The sequence below is a fragment of the Rattus rattus genome, chromosome 12 (assembly GCF_011064425.1).
Source record: "Rattus rattus isolate New Zealand chromosome 12, Rrattus_CSIRO_v1, whole genome shotgun sequence".
Lineage (NCBI taxonomy): Eukaryota > Metazoa > Chordata > Mammalia > Rodentia > Muridae > Rattus > Rattus rattus.
Genome location: NC_046165.1, coordinates 67,762,363 through 67,780,147, shown reverse-complemented (window position 1 = coordinate 67,780,147; position 17,785 = coordinate 67,762,363). Strand labels below are relative to the sequence as shown.

Below are 17,785 nucleotides of genomic sequence, written 5' to 3'. Positions count from 1 at the left end.
GTATGGAAAACAAAACCAGGCTCTTGCCTGTAATTCTAGCACTTGGGAGACTGGAGGAGGATTGCCATGAGTCTGAGGCTAGCCTGGGCTACATAGTAAGGTCCAAGCCAGCCAGGAACAGAGTAAGATCCTGTCTCAAAACATCAAGACGCAAACAAGCCAAAGACTTACAGCCCTGCCTCTTGTCTTCTGAAGCTCCAGTTTTGGAAACAAACCAGCCGATCCCCTCTATTGTTCCCTCCCTCCCGCACTTTCACTGCAGTGATGAGCAGACAACACACAAAGGCTGCTGGGAACTGAAGTCCTGGAGGCTCACCACCAGTTCTGAAAATGTGGATAATGAACAAAGGCCAAGACGAGCCCTGCTGTCCCTGTGCCAAAGAGGGAACTTTCTGGATAGTCCTCAGATAAATGTGGGCAGGCCCCTGGAGGGGACTGTGGGACCCAGCCTCTCTTGCTTCCCCTCTGCCGCTCAGCTGATGTCAGCACCCCACTCTTGAGACTAACCCTGTGAGTAGTGTGCCTCAGGTATATATATGTGGCTGCTTGATATCGAAGGCGGCCCAAGTGTATTCTCTTCATAGACGGGAACTGCTTAGCTCTGTGAGGCACATACAGTTTAATGACCGGATGCTGCACCCAGCGTTATGACAGCACTTTGAACAGTCGCATGCTGCATAGCAACGCCGTGGTGACTGACAGACCACAGAGCAACAGGGTCTGATAAGATTGCGTCACCGGGGACGGCACGCTTTAGTTTGTATTCCTAAGCTCTGTAGTCACACTGTGACAAAATCAACCTGTGGCAGTCGTCAGAACAGGTGAAACTGATCTATGATGGTGGTAGGTAGGGAGTGGGGCTACATCCCGCCTGGAGGTGATATTTATCTCTGTGAAACGGTACCTGGTCTACTTGGTACACCTTAATTGGGAAAAATAAAACAAAACAACAACAACTGAAGGCCAGACACAGTGGCCCAAGTACATAATTCTAGCACCTGCGAATTGGAGGCAGAAATAGCAGAGGTTGAGTGCTAACGTGGGCTACTTGGTGAGTCTGAGGCTAGCCTCAGGAACCTGAGTTGCCTATTACACTGCTACAAAATGCTGCAAACAACAGCAGCCTTAACCTTATGTCACTGAGCACCAAACAGGCCTTCGGTTCTCAAGTCTCCCGGCTGCTTTCCTGGCGCTTGGCAGCTCTATTTCCTTTCAACCGTTATGTAATTTTCACTGGGGGCCTTTGGGATCTGTTGATTTTCCAGTCAGATCAAATGGTGGCTGTTCTACAGCAGGGGCAGCCTGGGGTTTATTTCTGATGCACAGGTTTGGTGGACAGTTTAAGACATAACACATCTTTTCAAAATCTGTCTCTGTAACCTAGGGTGGCACCCATCTGAAATGTCTTGAAGCCCTCACATTCAGGACATTGAATTTAGGAGGGTCTGAGTTCAAAAACAAAAGTAGAGAGAGACAAAAATAAAGAGAGAGACACAAAGAAAAGCAAAAGAAGAAAAGGAAAGAAAATGGATTTTTTTAAAGATTTATTTTATGTGTATGAGTGGTGTGAGTGTGTGTGTGTGTGTGTGTGTGTGTGTGTGTGTGTGTGTGTGTGTGTGTGTGTGTGTCCTGGCTTGTTTTATGTCAGCTTGATACAAGCTAGAGTCATCTGAAAGGAGAGAGCATCAACTGAGAAAATGCCTCCTTAGGATCAGGCTGCGGACAAACCTGCAGGGCATTTTCTTAATTAGTGCGTGATGGTGGAGACACGAGCCCATTGTAGGTGGTGCCATCCCTGGTCTGTGGTTTTGGGTTCTTTAAGAAAGCAGGCTGAGCAAGCCACGTGGAGCAAGCCAGTAAGCAGCATCCCTCCACGACCTCTACATCAGCTCCTGCCTCCAGGTTCCTGCCCTCCCCAAGTTGCTTTTGGTCATGACATTTCATCACAACAAGAGACACCCTGACTTAGTCTGTATGTCTTAGTTACCTGCCTGGCACCTGAAGAGGCCAGAAGAGAGCATCTGATCCCCTGGAGCTGGAGTTACAGATGGTTGTGAGACACTACATGGCTGCTGGGGACTGAACCCTGGTCTCTCTAAGAGCCACAGAAGCTCTTAACTGCTGAGTCCTCTCTCCTCCTCCTTTGTTTTCACTGTTGTCGGTTTGCATTTTGTTTTGTTTTGCTGTTTTGCTGAAGCCTCAGCTGACAAGCACCTAGCGTCAATCTGCCAACTTCAGCTTCTCTCGGGCTGTGACCACAGAGGCAGGCCACCACACCCAACTATGTGTGGAGAGGGATTTCAGAGAGATGGGTGGTTAATACTCAGATGAGCACCGAGGGAAGGCTGGGGGAGAAGCAGAATTAGAGCTGGGGTTTAGAGTGCTGCCTCTTGATAGAAGACAGTGGAGCCACAGAAGTGGGACGGGTGTGACCTGGTATGACAGTACCAGAGCTGGGGTTAGAAAGCGGTGACTGTGTGGCCCCCTAACTCCTCAGTAAAGCCACATTACTGAGCACATCGCAGGTGCAGCCGTGTGCTGTGTAACAGGCAACAGACACTGGGACACTGCAGAACTATTGCTGTGTCCAGTGTGTATATATTGAAGTCAGACCAAGAAAAGACATGCGAAGGATGATTCCCTTTGAGGGGCCTGGGACCGCGTGTGGGAAGGTGGTATTGGATTGGGTGAGGTAGGGAAGACACAGAGACTCACTAAGGATGAAACCCAGAAGGGTGTTGTGCCTTGACTGTAGGCCAGATGAGGGTCTCCAGAGAAGTCAGTGCACTTGGATTTTAAGTTCTTGGAGTCTGTGCTCTGAGAAATGAATGATCTTTCTTTCCTCCATACTGGTCCATGTCTTCATTTCCATTCAATTTTGTAGAAAGTTAGTTCACAAACCCCTCCCCCTTTTCTTCTCTTTCTCTCTCTTTCTTTTCTTTTTGCTTAAAGACAAGGCCTTACTCTGTAGCCCACGCTGACCTCAAACTTGTAATTCTCCTGCCTCAGCCTCCTGCGTAGCTGGGGATGTAGTAGCTTAGGAGTGGTCAGGCATCTCCTACAGTGTCTAAAGTCAAAACGGGGCTAGCAGGTGACACAGGAACCTGGGATGGACTTGAGGACAAAGGGACACAGGAATATCACTCCTGAATCAGAAGCCAGCACAGCATTAAGGGCCATAGAGGGCTTTGATGAACTCTGTGTCAACATTTTAAAAGAGTGCTCAACATGGATGAAGCCAAGACCCTTTGATCTCAGAAGGAGGAGGCTACCAACAGTCCTCAAATGACCAGACTAGCAGGAAGGTAGGAATGGAGAGTCTAATCATGGGGTTACAAGGCAGTAGGTGGGAATAAATGGGCACTTACTTAATAAACCATAATTAAAGGAGGAATCAGCTCCGTCACAGAGGGTCAGGGCCCCGCTGAAGGTGTTTTCAAGCCATGGAAGCCATGGATATAGGACATCAGAGGGTGGAGTCAATAGGAACATTGGGGGTCAAGACATAAGGAGCCTTCTTTCCCAATAGCAGTGGAGAGAGCAACTGTGGGAAGAAACCTTCCCTGAAGTGTAGACAAGACTCTGTCAGTGAGGTCAAACCTCAGTTCCCAGGAGGATAAGTTTGCTAAGAACATAGCCAGAGGCTGCAGCCAAGGGCAGAACACAGCCCGGAGAAATGCTGCTGCTGCTGCTGCTGCTGTTGCCGCTGCTGCCGCTGCCACTGCCACTGCTGCTCTACTCTGGGCCTCTCAGGGCTGAGCACTCTTGGGACTAAACCCGTCCCCATAGCACAAGTCAAGTCAAACTACCAGAAACAGAAGTTGGAAACAGGGGTCCTCATGGCCCGAGGGCAAAAGGAGACGCGTAAGGCAGAGACATGGTTGTGGAAACCATACAGAGGGCCTCAAGTGCAGAGCAGAGCACTCCAGGAAGTGACTGAGTGTCCCTACCAGGCATGAAGGATGGGATGAGGGCACAGTAAGCCAGGAGAAGCCAGGCTGCAGCAGGAGGGACAGGTACCTGGTTCTCACTTATGGAAAGACTTTTGAGGGGTTGAAGGGAGTGACAGCACTGAAGCTTAGAGGGCCTCTAGTGAGGACCACCTACCTTCCTTGCTGCCATCTAAGGAAGTCACTGCCCACAGGACAGGTGGTGAGACAGCTGAGCCTGCCTGATCATGCCAATGCGACATTCGGAAGACCGGAGCAGACCAGCCTGGCTGGAGAGGACAATGGAGCTCATGACTCCAACTAGAGGGACAAATATGCTCTTTTCCAAGGTGGGCCATCAGAGGAGGGTCAACAGAGAAGAGCATGGTGATTGCGGATTCTATTTGGGGCACATGAAGCTTGAAACGCCTTAGGTGGGCAAGTGTCCAAGCTTGAGGTCCCATCTGGGAGTTGTCACCAAGCAGAAGGTATTTAAAACGTCCAAGCTGGGTGTGGTGGCACACTCCTGTAACCCCAGCACTTTAGAGACTAGAGGAGATTAAAAGTTCCACACCACCCTGGGGAGACCCTAGCTTTAAAAAAAAAAAGTCAAAGTAAAAATAAATAAATAAATGAAAATTTTAGAGTAAATTAGATCAGTCAGGGACAGAAAGAAGGTGGCTGGCATCTGAGTCTGGAGCTCACTGATGTCTACAGAGTGAGAACAGGGGGCCCACTGGCAGCTGACTGCAAGTCTTAGATGTTTTTAAAAAGATTTATTTATTATTTTATGTGTATGAATGTTTTGTATGCGTGTATGCACATCAAGTGCATGTATGATGCTCTTGAAGGTCCTAAGAGTGTGTCAGGTGCCCTGGGACTGAAGTCACAGATGTCTATGAGCTACATGTGGATGCTGGGAGTTGAGCCTGGATCCTGGGCAAGAGCAACAGTGTTCTTAACCCCTGAGTCAATACTCCAGTCTTAGGAAGCGCAGAATTTCCTAAGACCACAGAAATGTATCGGAGTTGAAAGACCAAGTGTGTAGCATTCTTTACTCCCTTTTACAATAACATCACAGAGCTAATATAACTCGGGCAGGGTTAGAGAGAGCAATTTTGTATGCAGTGTGTGAGATGGCCTGGCACACCACCAAGTGGAATTTTAAGGGTCCTATAATCCAGAGTTCTATTTTCAGCTAGTAATGTCTGCCTGGATTTGAGGGGGGGGTGGTTTAGGAAATAATTTTTTGCTGCCCCTGATTTGGGATATACTCCTAGGAAACTGGTGGGCTGAACTTTTCACAAATATGAACCAGCTATAAATGGGCTGATCTAGTAAACTCGTTAGTCATGGAAAAATGGAAAGACTTTACTACTAACGTCTCAGGTCCCTTAGTTTACTCATTCAAGCTTTCCTCCTTGAGACAGTACAGTTGGCCTTCCAGACTCTCAGAAGAGAAATAGTTTATAAATTGCGTCTATAATATACAGACATCCTTGTCATGATTTGCCAAATCATACATTATGGAAACTCTTTACATCACACTGATGTGTGCTGGGTACTGGAAGTCGAGATATGTGTACATGCAACATGGCACGTCTCAAAGGTAGGGTTTGAGCATCATGGACTTCCGTAAGGACATGTGGGTCCTGGATCCCATCCCCAGTGGATAACCAGGGTTGACTACGCCTGATTCCTGGCTCAGGACTCCCAGTCTTGTTCTCCAAATGTATCTTGACTATTTTTGGCCATCATTTCTTCAATGAGATTTGAATGTACCCAGGGCCTTATGTGCCTGAGAGGCACCTTTACACCCAGCCTGGTTATTCCTGTTAGGTTTCAATCTTGTATGCAGCAGTCTGTTAGGAAGTCCTGGACAGAGCTAGCAGGAGGTCCCTCTGGGTTCACTAATTATGCAGACTCAACATATCTGCTATTAAACACAGATGGTTGCCCTTTCTAATTCTTCCTATTTGTCTGATACTATGCCTAACTCTGAGACTCGTCTGCAGCTCGTGATTCTCCTGCCTCAGCCCCTTCCCCCTTGTTTTATATAGATAGATATAGATATAGATTTGTTTGTATGTATGTTCATGTACCATATGCTGGCCTGGTGCTCAAGGAGGCCAGGAGAGAATGTCAGATCCCCTGGGACTGGAGTCTACAGACAGTAGTAAGCTGTCATGTGGGTGTTGGAAATTGAACCTGGGTCTTTGGGAAGAGCAACCAGTGTCTGAGCTGCTGGGCTATTTCTCTAGCCCTGTGCTTCCCGACTGCTGGAATCACAACCCTGAAACACAATATCTGGCTTACTGTTATCTCTTTTTCATGCTGTTTTGGACCAAATAGACAAGGTAGCATGGTGACATCTACTCTTGTTTCTGAATTCAACACAAATGCTTCTAACGTGTGACTACTGCTTTGATTTTTTTTATAATTTCTTGAGACTTGGCCTCATGTAGTTCAGGCCAACCTCGAACTCACTATGTAGTTGAAGTTAGCTCTGAACGTCGGATCCTCCTGCTTCTATGTCCTACAGGCTGGGACCACAGGCGTGTACTAGCATGGCTGCTTACACGTGTCTTTAATATCACGTGTTCACGTGTAATGGCATTCGACATTACCACTCAGTCCTGGATTTAATATTCTTCTTTTTGAATATATTTGAGCTTTAGCTGATGATCGCAGCACTTCCGGGGTGTCTGTATCATGACTTACAAGTAATAGTCAAGAACACTCACATTCTATCATTTACTTTAGATTCATTTATTCATGTGTCAGGTGGACCAATTTTTGTACTGTCATTATACTTTGACATATAAATCATTAAGCCCAAAAGGTTAAATTCTCTGAAGCATCTTGTGTAAGGAAGTCTCTTACAGGCGTCTGGGACTAGTGTCTTTCTCTGCAAAACGTGGCAGGAAGATTTGAGTAGATTCCCACTTTATTAATAGTTCTTGACATGTTGCTATTTCTCTTGTCAATTTTGTCTTTCAGGAAAATTTCCACTTCCTAGACATTTTTAAATTTTTAACAAATTAATTGCAATGTTAGCTTATGATTTCTAAGGTGTGCCAGGGTAGAGCACACCTTTAATCCCAGCAGTCGGGTGACAGAGGCAGGTGGATCTCTGTTAGTTCAAGCCTAGCCTGATCTACAGAGTGAGCTCCAGGCCAGCCAAGGTTACATAGTGAGACCCTGTCTTAAAACGAAACCAAACCTGGGCTGGAGAGATGGCTCAGCGGTTAAGAGCACTGACTGCTCTTCCAGAGGTCCTGAGTTCAATTCCCAGCAACCACATGGTGGCTCACAACCATCTGTAATGGGATCTGATGCTCTTCTGGTGTGTCTGAAGACAGCTGCAGTGTACTCATAAATAAAAATAAATAAATCTCTTTAAAAAAAGCCAAACAAAACAAAAACAAACAAACAAAAAGCCAAACAAAACAACAACAAAAAATACTAAATCCAGTGGTACTTGTACTGAAGTTTATAATTTAAAATGCTGTCTTTCATACGTGTTTTTGTTTGTTTTCTCTTTTGGAACCAACTTTGATATGCTTAAAGAGAATGGGTAGACGCCCGTTTCACTATTTAGCACTATCACTATAAACGATACATACAAGGGCAGTCTTTGCTTTAGGGTAAATGTAGTTATTGTTTCTAACCCCTCCCTTTTGGGAAATCATTGTTAGTGGTTGGGAAACATCACTCTGCTAGCAGGATGCTGCCATCTTTTTTTTTTTTTTTTTAAGATTTATTTATTTATTTATATATGAGAACATATGTCTTCAGACACACCAGAAGACATTGTTGCATGTGTATGTTGTTGGGAATTGTATATGATATGTGTGCATGTGTGTATTATTTTATGTGGAAAAAAAACGATATTCTTTATCAAACACTATTTTTAAAGATTTTTAAAAGGCATATGTTGCATACAGTATATGTGTGTATGTGTATGCATTTGTGTGTGGCATTTGTGTGTGGCATGTGTGTGTGTGTGTGTGTGTGTGTGTGTGTGTGTGTGTGTGTGTGTGTGTGTGTGTACAGATGCCAGTGGGGGCCAGAAGAAAGCATCAAGTGCCCTGGAACTGGAATTATAGGTGGCTGTGCTAGACGTGGGTGCTGGGAACTGATCTCTGGTCCTCTGCGGGAACAGCACAAGCTCTTAAATATGGAGCCGGGTTTCCAGCCCCTTAGTGTATTTACTAAGACAAGGCCTCACTTTGTAGTCCATGGTGGCCTTGAACTTGTGCCAGCTCCCCTGCTCCAGCCATGTAGCTTCTGACTGCTACCACTCCTGAATTTTTACTTAACTTTTAAATCCTGTCATGCTCAAAGACCACTTTCTCCTAGAATCCATGATGTAATGAAATTATAAACAGTTCTTTGTCCACATTTCCATCCCAATCTATTGCCCGATCACTGTCAGAATATCATTCTGATGTCCAAGGATAGAGCTCCAGAAAGACAAGATTATATTTAAATTCTACTCTTTTAAGTTCATGTATATACAGTTTGCTTCTCCTCACCTCCTGGTGGAGATCAGACCGGCACTGAGTGTTCTCCAGCCAAACACACAACCACTGAGCTGCATCCTGGTCTTGAAGCTATATTTCCAACCTACGTGGGTGACTTTTGAAATAATTGCACAGGAAGCACCTCTTCTCATCTTGTTTCTTAGGCTCCTGCCAAGGGGAGCTCTTACTCATTTCTGATGGCCTGAGGGTGGCTGCTCCTGAGTGGACACTGGGCTAAGTGCAGGAATCCTGGTATGATCACTTCGCCCCTGAATCAGTTTTCATTTCCGACCTATTGGAATGTGAAAGCCTGGTGAGAATTGTTTTACTGTAACTGTGTGTACGTGTGTCCCAGAGAACAATCTTGGGTGTCACTCCTTTGGAGACAGAGTCTCTTATCGGTGCTCAGCAAGGAGAACGGACTGGCTGGCCAGCAAGTCTCATGTATCCCCATGTCTGTTTCTCCATCACTAGGTGCACAAGTGTGCGACACCATACTGGACATCTTTTTTAATTAACTTTTTTGGTGTTTAATGTATGTATTTATGGGAGGGGTGGATATACATCAGTATATGCACAGAGGCCAGAGAGGCTATGTGGCTATGTGTCTTGTTTTGTCATTAACCACTTTACTCTCTTTAGTCAGGGTCCCCCCTGAACCTGAAGCAAGCCCCAGGGACTTGTCCCTGACAGAACATGGGCATCATCATGGCCACACCTGGCTTTTTATGTGGGTGCTAGGGAACCGAACTCAGGCTCCCAGGGTAGCACAGCAAATTCTGAGCCACCTCTCCAGGCTCCTGCCCGGCATTGACACACAGGGTCTAGGAATTAAATCCTCATGCTTGCAAGGCAAGCGCTTGTCTGGATGATGTTATTTAGCCTGGCTTTGAACTCCAGTGCTGGAACAATCTTCTACCTCAGCCTCCCTCATAGTTGGGACTGCAGGGACACCACCACGCCTGGCTGCAGTGAGAGCTCATATTAATTTGTAAGTAGTGGAAACTTGAAGTGCTCATTTATAAAGGTCTTGGGACTGGAGAGAAGGCTCCATGGTTACAAGTGCTATTGCTCTTCAGAGGACGGTGGTTTCAAAAGTTCCCAGCACCCACATGGTTGCTCACAACTATCCATAATTCCAATTCCAGGGCATCCATGCCCCCTTCTGACCTCCAAGGGCACCAGGCAAGTATGTATAATGCACATATATACAATCAGGCAAAAATCTAAAAAAAAAAATGTTTAAAAATAAAGGTCTTTACTGCTTTGAAGAAGGGCGAGTTAACAATACACTTACTTTTTAAATCAAATTCTATCTTCTTGAGATGCTTGAACAAAATAAATATCCTCTCTGGGAATCAGCTTTAAGTGGCCTTTTCTACAGAGCTCTAACATCAACAGAATGCTAGCAACTGGCCATGCCTCCAAGGCTCACTGTCACGTGTCACACTGAAGCCTTCGCCATCCAGAATCCCATCTTGTACCCTGGCCAACTCTCCAGTCTCCTGTGCCAGTTACTCAACGGCGTCACAGGTCTTTACATGACTTCTGTGAAAGATCCATGAAGCCCAATAGAATTGTCACTTAGCAAAACACTTTACTAAACATCGCTCGTTAATTTCGAAGGACTCGCTTCAACTTCTTCCTCCAAGCGAACCACTGAATAATGAAAAAGTAATTACCGTCAAATGAAATGGGACTTACCAACACTCTACTTTCTTTTTTTTTTTTTTTTTTTTTTTTTTTTTTTTCGGAGCTGGGGACCGAACCCAGGGCCTTATGTTTGCTAGGCAAGCACTCTACCACTGAACACTCTACTTTCTAAGGGATGGTTTGGGCAAGGATATACTGCAGTAAAGAAATCATGGGATGCTCTAATATACTAGAGATCTCAGCAGGCTCTTGATATGCCTAAAATGCCTAAGTTGGGCAGCCTGATTGGCTTTTCTAGCACGGACTCTGTAAACAATTAAAATGTAATTTCTGGGGCTGGAGAGATGGCTCAGTGGTTAAGAGCACTGACTGTTCTTCCAGAGGTCCTGAGTTCAATTCCCAGCAACCACATGGTGGCTCACAACCATCTGTAATGGGATCTGGTGCCTTCTTCTGGTGTGTCTGAAGATAGCTACAGTGTACTTATATATAATAAATGAATAAATCTTTTAATTAAAAAAAAGGGTAATTTCCCTGTATAGCCAGAGTGATGTCATCTGGAGTCTTACCTGCTGTACCTGGCATACAGAAATAGCGTGGTTGCACTAAGAACCTCAGAAGCGTCTCATTTATCTTCCTCATTTACAGCCTAGGAAGTGGCAGCCCAGAGAGGGTATTGAGATTTGCCTGAGGTTGCACAGCCCGCAGTGCCAATGCCAGCAAGGAGTCTCACCTGCAACTCTTGGTCACATTCCCCTCTCACGTGCCTTTCAGGGTAAGCAGCAGGCAGATCGATCAGGTTCCACAAACTGCCCTTTGCATCCTACCACAGTCTACGCACTCAAGCACATGCGTTAAGACAGACAGGTCTCTGGTTGGGGATTTAGCTCAGTGGTAGAGCACTTGCCTAGGAAGCGCAAGGCCCTGGGTTCGGTCCCCAGCTCCAGGAAAAAAAAAAAAAAAAAACAGACAGGTCTCAGTCCACTATAACCTTTTGCCAGCGAGGGGGGCTAAAACAGGGCACTTCCGTCAAAATTCCCCATGGCTGCTGAGATGGCTCGCCAGGTAATACAAGCCTGATCACTCATGTTCAATCCGCAGACTCTGCAAAACCTTAGATCAACTTTATAAAGATGGGATCAGTGCTGCAGCCTGGAACTCTTACTCCGTGTGTACTGAGGCCCACACACACACACACACACACACACACACACACATGCAGACTCCCTAAAAGGAATTAAGGGCACTCCAGTGACCTTGTTCACCCTGGCACTGGAAACATCATTTTAAATGCAAAAATTTCTACTCTTAGTGAGCAAACTCCACACCTCAGTAGTTATAGAATATTATTGTCCACTTTCATAATAAACAGAAACTGTATGTTAAAATATTTTGCTTTTTTTTTCCTTAACTTGTCAGGGAACTCATGTAGTCTAGGATGTCCTCAGACTCACCACAACCCTGCCCCAGCTTTCCAAGTGCTGGGATTACAAGGCACACGGCACTGTGCACGGCTAAAATATTCATTTTTAAAGTAATAAGAAAAAGATCTTCATGAATAGACTAGCATTAATCTAGTATAGAGACAGTGGGATGGGTGAGCCTGAAGAAAAAAAAATGAGCAATTTTCATACTTTGTACCATGAGTTCGTAAATGGTTTAAATAAACGGATAATTCTTCAAATGAAAGAATGAAGTACAGAGCCAATATTGGTGACATAGGCTATTGCTCTAGCACTCTTTTGGGCATGTGCCCAGGAGAGGTACAGCTGGGTCCTCAGGTAGTTCAATGTCCAATTTTCTGAGGAACCTCCAGACTGATTTCCAGAAGGGTTGTACAAGTCTGCAATCCCACCAACAATGGAGGAGTGTTCCTCTTTCTCCACATCCTGTGTCGCCGCCGGAGTTTTTGATCTTAGCCATTCTGACTGGTGTGAGGTGAAATCTCAGGGTTGTTTTGATTTGCATTTCCCTGATGACTAAAGATGTTGAACATTTCTTTAGGTGTTTCCCAGCTATTCGGCATTCCTCAGCTGTGAATTCTTTGTTTAGCTCTGAACCCCATTTTTTAATAGGGCTATTTGTCTCCCTGTGGTCTAACTTCTTGAGTTCTTTGTATATTTTGGATATAAGGCCTCTATCTGTCGTAGGATTGGTAAAGATCTTTTCCCAATCTGTTGGTTGCCGTTTTGTCCTAACCACAGTGTCCTTTGCCTTACAGAAACTTTGCAGTTTTATGAGGTCCCATTTGTCCATTCTTGATCTTAGAGCATCAGTCATTGGTGTTCTGTTCAGGAAATTTTCTCCAGTGCCCATGTGTTTGAGTTGCTTCCCCACTTTTTCTTCTATTAGTTTGAGTGTATCTGGTTTTATGTGGAGGTCCTTGATCTACTTGGACTTGAGCTTTGTACAGGGTGATAAGCATGGATCGATCTACATTCTTCTACATGCTGACCTCCAGTTGAACCAGCACCATTTGTTGAAAATTCTTTTTCCCACTGGATGGTTTTAGCTCCTTTGTCAAAGATCAAGTGACCATAGGTGTGTGGGTTCATTTCTGGGTCTTCAATTCTGTTCCATTGATTTATCTGCCTGTCTCTGTATCAATATCATACAGTTTTTATCACTCTGTAATACAACTGGAGGTCAGGGATGGTGATTCCCCCAGAAGTTCTTTTATTATTGAGAATAGTTTTTGCTATCCTGGGTTTTTTGTTATTCTAAATGAATTTGCAGAGTACTCTTTTCAACTCTGAAGAATTGAGTTGGAATTTTGATGGGGATTGCATTGAATCTATAGATTGCTTTTGGCAAAATGGTCATCTTTACTATATTAATCCTGCCAATCAGGAGTATGGGAGATCCTTCCATCTTTTGAGATCTTCTTCAATTTCTTTCTTCAGAGACTTGAAGTTCTTGTCATACAGATCTTCCATTTGCTTGGTTAAAGTCACACCGAGGTATTTTATATTATTTGTGACTATTGTGAAGGGTGTCATTTCCATAATTTCCTTCTCAGCCTGTTTATCCTTTGTGTAGAGGAAGTCTACTGATTTGTTTAATTTTATACCAAGCCACTTTGCTGAAGGTGTTTATCAGGTTTAGTAGTTTTCTGGTAAAATTTTTGGGGTCACTTAGGTATACTATCATATCATCTGCAAATAGTGATATTTTGACTTTTTCTTTTCCAATTTGTATCCCTTTGGCCTCTTTTTGTTGTCTAATTGCTCTGGATAGGACTTCAAGTACTATATTGAATAGGTAGGGAGAGAGTGGGCAGCCTTGTCTAGTCCCTGATTTTAGTGAGATTGCTTTAAGTTTCTCTCCATTAAGTTTTATGTTGGCTACTGGTTTGCTATATATTGCTTTTACTATGTTTAGGTATGGGCCTTGACTTCCTGATCTTTCCAGGACTTTTATCATGAAGGGGTGTTGAATTTTGTCAAATGCTTTCTCAGCATACCCAAAAGATGCTCCAGCATGTAACAAGGACACATGCTCCATTATGTTCATAGCAGCCTAATTTATAATAGCCAGAAGCTGGAAAGAACCCAGATGTCCTTCAACAAAGGAATGGATACAGAAAATGTGGTACATCTACACAATGGAGTACTATTCAGCTATTACAACCAATGACTTCATGAAATTCATAGGCAAATGGATGGAGCTAGAAAATGTCATCCTGAGTGAGGTAACCAAATCACAAAAGAACACACATGGTATGCACTCACTGATAAGCGGATATTAGCCCAAATGCTTGGAATACCCAAAATGCAAACCACAGACCATATGAAGCTTAAGAAGTTGGAAGACCAAAGAGTGGATGCTTCAGTCCTTCTTAGAAGGGAGAACAAAATATTCACAGGAGGAAATATGGAGACAAGTGTGGAGCAGAAACTGAGAGAAAGGTCATCCAGAGAGGGCCCCACCTGGGGATCCATCCAATAGACTGTCACCAAACCCAGACAATATTGTGGATGCCAAGAAGTGCATGCTGACAGGAGCCTGATATAGGTGTCTCCTGAGAGGCTCTGCCAGAGCATGACAAATACAGAGGCAGGTGCTTGCAGCCAACCACTGAGCTGAGAACAGGGTCCCTAATGGAGGACTTAGAGAAAAGACTGAAGAAGCTGAAGGGGTTTTCAACCCCATAAGAAAAACAATACTAACCAACCAGAGATCCCAGAGACTACACCACCAACCAAAGCGTACACATGGAAGGACCCATGGCTCCAGCCACATATGTAGCAGAGGATGGCCTTATGGGGCATTAATGAGAGGAGAGGCCCTTGGCCCTGTGAAGGCTCAATGTCCTTGTGTAGGGTAAAGTCAGGGCGGGAAATGGGAGGGAGAGAGTGGGTAGGTGGGTGAACACTCTCATAGAAGCAGGGGGAGGGGGGGGACTCCAGAGGGAAAATCAGGAAAGAAGATAACATTTGAAATGTAAGTAAAGAAAATATCCAATTAAAAAAAAAAGCAAAAAAAAAAAAAAAAAAAAAAAAAAAAAAAAAGAAAAAAAAACCAACCTCAGCTCTCAGAGGTTAAGGCAGATAGGTCTCTGTTAGTTTGAAGGCCAATTTGTCTACATAGAGGGTTCTAGATAAGTCAGGGATACTGTCTCAAAGACCCTGTCTCAAAAACAAAACAAAACAAAAACAAAAAAAAAAACCCAAAACAACAACAACAAAACAAAAAGGATAAAATACACAAGTATAAAAACGACTCTCCAGCCAGTCACACTTGTGAGCAGTTTTTAAAAAGCCAGCTCTGGACTGCTAATCTAATTACCACGGAGGGGGAGTTTCCCACCCTGTACGAGGGAAAATGTAGATGATATCTGCTTTTCTTGCCTTTATGCATTATACTGTTCCCATGTGCTCTTATGGCCCCGTGAGCCACAGTGGGTGCTTTTCTCTCTCCAGGAAACATCTAATGCCTCCTGTGTGTAGCTGTGTATGTGCTGTGAACACTCAGGTACCAAGACTGTGGTCCTTGCCTCCAGAGATTGGTTTGCAGGCTGTGGAAGAGGCAGGCATGGGGGAAATTGATAGAAATACAATGTGGACCCTGGCTGCCTAGTCCTGGGGACCCCCAGAAGGATGAACAGACACCGGTGAGTCCCGCCACCAGCTGAGTTTGGCTGGGTTTCTTCACATCCAGATCCTAGGACCAGGCTTTCTGCACAAATCAGTCCTCTGAATGTCCTCACACATGCTGGCAAGCTACGGATGTGAGTGTTTATCAATGTACTTGGGACCGTGAAGCGGTGAAGATCCTAAGGCTGTGTGTCCTAGTTACTGATCGGCAAGTGTTCAAGCAGGCCAGGGTGTAGTTCCAGTTTCCTACATAAACCAGGCTGGGCCGCAAGGACGTTTCAAACCCATCATGTGTCACTTAGCTATGAAAAATGAACAGAAGAACCTGACATGTTAGTATCGTTCAGGAAATTTGGTTAAAATTCTTTCCTTATCGACAGAGCCAACTTTTGTTTCCTGCGGTTTTAAAACCCAACCACTTCCAGTCACGTGCTGGTCAGCAAACTTCACTGCCTGTCCCCACGGGACCGTTTTTTTTTTTTTTTTAAACGGCTTCACACTACAGGGCAGAGTGATGCCCTGTTTGATGCTTATCTCAACAGAGGCCAGACTGCTGAGCCAGGAGACTTTGTGCCAAGTTAGCTCATTTTTACTTCGAACACAACTGATATTTAGAAAAGTCCCTCCCTTACTCCACTTTAATCTTTCCATGTTTGTCTTGCAATATATTTCACGGCCCCACAGAAGGGCAGTGTGTGAAGTGATTCACAGATTACAAATTACTGTAGCTTTGCGTGCTCAGGGAGAGCCTGTGCCCAATTCACTTCCCGGCTGTCTTATACAACTGCTGTTAAGTGGCACATTTTGGGGGCATCTTGACAAAACGAAAACTGGAGAGCTGGCGTCCCTTTCACAAATATTCAGGAATCAAGACGGCTGATCAAGAGGGCGAATTCTAGTTACCAGTGTAAAGAGTGGACAGAAAGCAAACAGCTGCCCAGCCACTGGAATTTAATGACACTACAAGTCTAAACGATTGTTGTAGAATGCAGCTAAGGGCGCTCTTCTGAACACGTACATTCTTTACTCGGGCACACCATCACACACGTATAGATCAAGAAGTTGGGCTGTGGTATTAATAACTAAAGTAAAAGAAAAATAAACTTCAAAAAGTTTCTTACGAGCAAAGTGAGCCCACCTTGTTTCTCTCCAATCCAAACACTACGAACGTAAGGGGACACTTGCAGGCCACTGCCTGTAGTTGGGGCGGCTGCAAAAAGGACCTTAGGATCCCTGCTCTTTGGGGATTTGATTGGTTGCTTTCCCCAACCCAAGGGCATACTATCTCTGAGAAAACCATCTCCACCCAGCTTCGGCCGGCCACCAAAGAGAGCAGGCGCTCCGCCCAGGTCTTTAGGAGCCTAGAAGAAGAGTAATCATTCCCAAAGTTTATCAAAGTTTGCCAGGGTTCAGCTTCCCCAGCCTACAGCACCCCACAACAACCCAAAGGATCACGAAAGCCTCCTAAGTTCGGGGAGCAACAGGGCCTTGCCCAGGGATGGCAGCGCCGCGTAGGCCACCCCCCGGTGCAGCCAGGTCCCCAATATGGCCCTGGGGCTCCCACTCTGCCTTACCCCGCTCTGCCGCGGCGGCACCGGCGCTCCTCGCCCAGCCGGGCTCGGCCTGCTCTGTAAAGGAGGCTCCCTCTTCACTCGTGCGGCGCCCCTTCTTCCCACGAGCGCCCCGCGCCAGGGCCGGGCTTCTCCGCCCCGGCCGCCATCCCCACCGCCGCGGTACGCACCGCACTTGGTGCCCCACGCCGCTGCCCCGCCGCCCTGCCACGCCCTCGCCACCTCCCACCCTGCCGGCCACGCCTTCCCGCCTCTCGCAGGCCACGCCCCCGCGAGCCCCTCGGCTGGATCCAGTCTGGGGAAGCGGGCACCTGCTCCTTCCTCGCGCGCCCGCATCCTCGGGCGTCACCTGCACCCCAGTGCGCACCACGCGCGCTCCTCGTCCAGGCTCCCGCAGCTCGGCCGATCCATGGCAGGTGTAGGACCGGGGCTCCGGGCCACAGACACCCCAGGGTCCGGTCCTGCATGGCTGGAGTGATCAGCCGGGGCGCAAGGCACAACCTACTGCCATGGCAGCCTGGGCGCTGAGTGCGTGGGCGTCCGGAGGGCGCCTGGGTCGAGCCCGGGTGTCGCCGCCTGGGGATGCAGACTTGTTCCTCGGGCGAGCCATGGCCGGAATTCCGTCTCTCCCTGGCCGGTAGAGACGCCCCCGCGGGCAACAAGCTATAAATAGCGGCCACCAGCCTGCTTCCAGGCGGACACAAATTAGCCGACAGCTCCACGGATTCTAATTTTTTTTTTTTTTAAATAACTTGTTCCAAGGCGCTTGAGACTTGGCATGGCCGGAAGTGTTGGGGAAGATGTCCCTGCGGGCAACTTGTTCCAGACGGTCTTGGGGATGAGATGGCAGAGCGTGGTCGGGCTAGCCTGTCCGCATCGGGGTGAGGCTTTTAATGTGTCTAACCCTGGGAGTTTTTCTCTTTGAGAATCACAGGACACCGAGAGGGACAGAATCCTGGCCTTGTCTGTTTCCTCTGGCTTCCTAGGGTCTAGCAGAGGGCTTGAACAAC

The 17,785-nt window shown here is 46.2% G+C and overlaps 1 protein-coding gene across 1 annotated transcript in view; it reads right to left on the bottom strand.

Moving 5' to 3' along the window:
* The window catches only part of Gja3 (gap junction protein alpha 3), a 24,769-nt gene extending 7,804 nt beyond the window's left edge, over positions 1 to 16,965 (bottom strand). Inside the window, exon 1 of the mRNA XM_032918110.1 lies at positions 16,779 to 16,965. The gene's annotated coding sequence lies outside the window, so the exon portion shown is untranslated. The remainder of the gene's footprint in view (positions 1 to 16,778) is intronic.
* Positions 16,966 to 17,785: the final 820 nt, after the last annotated feature.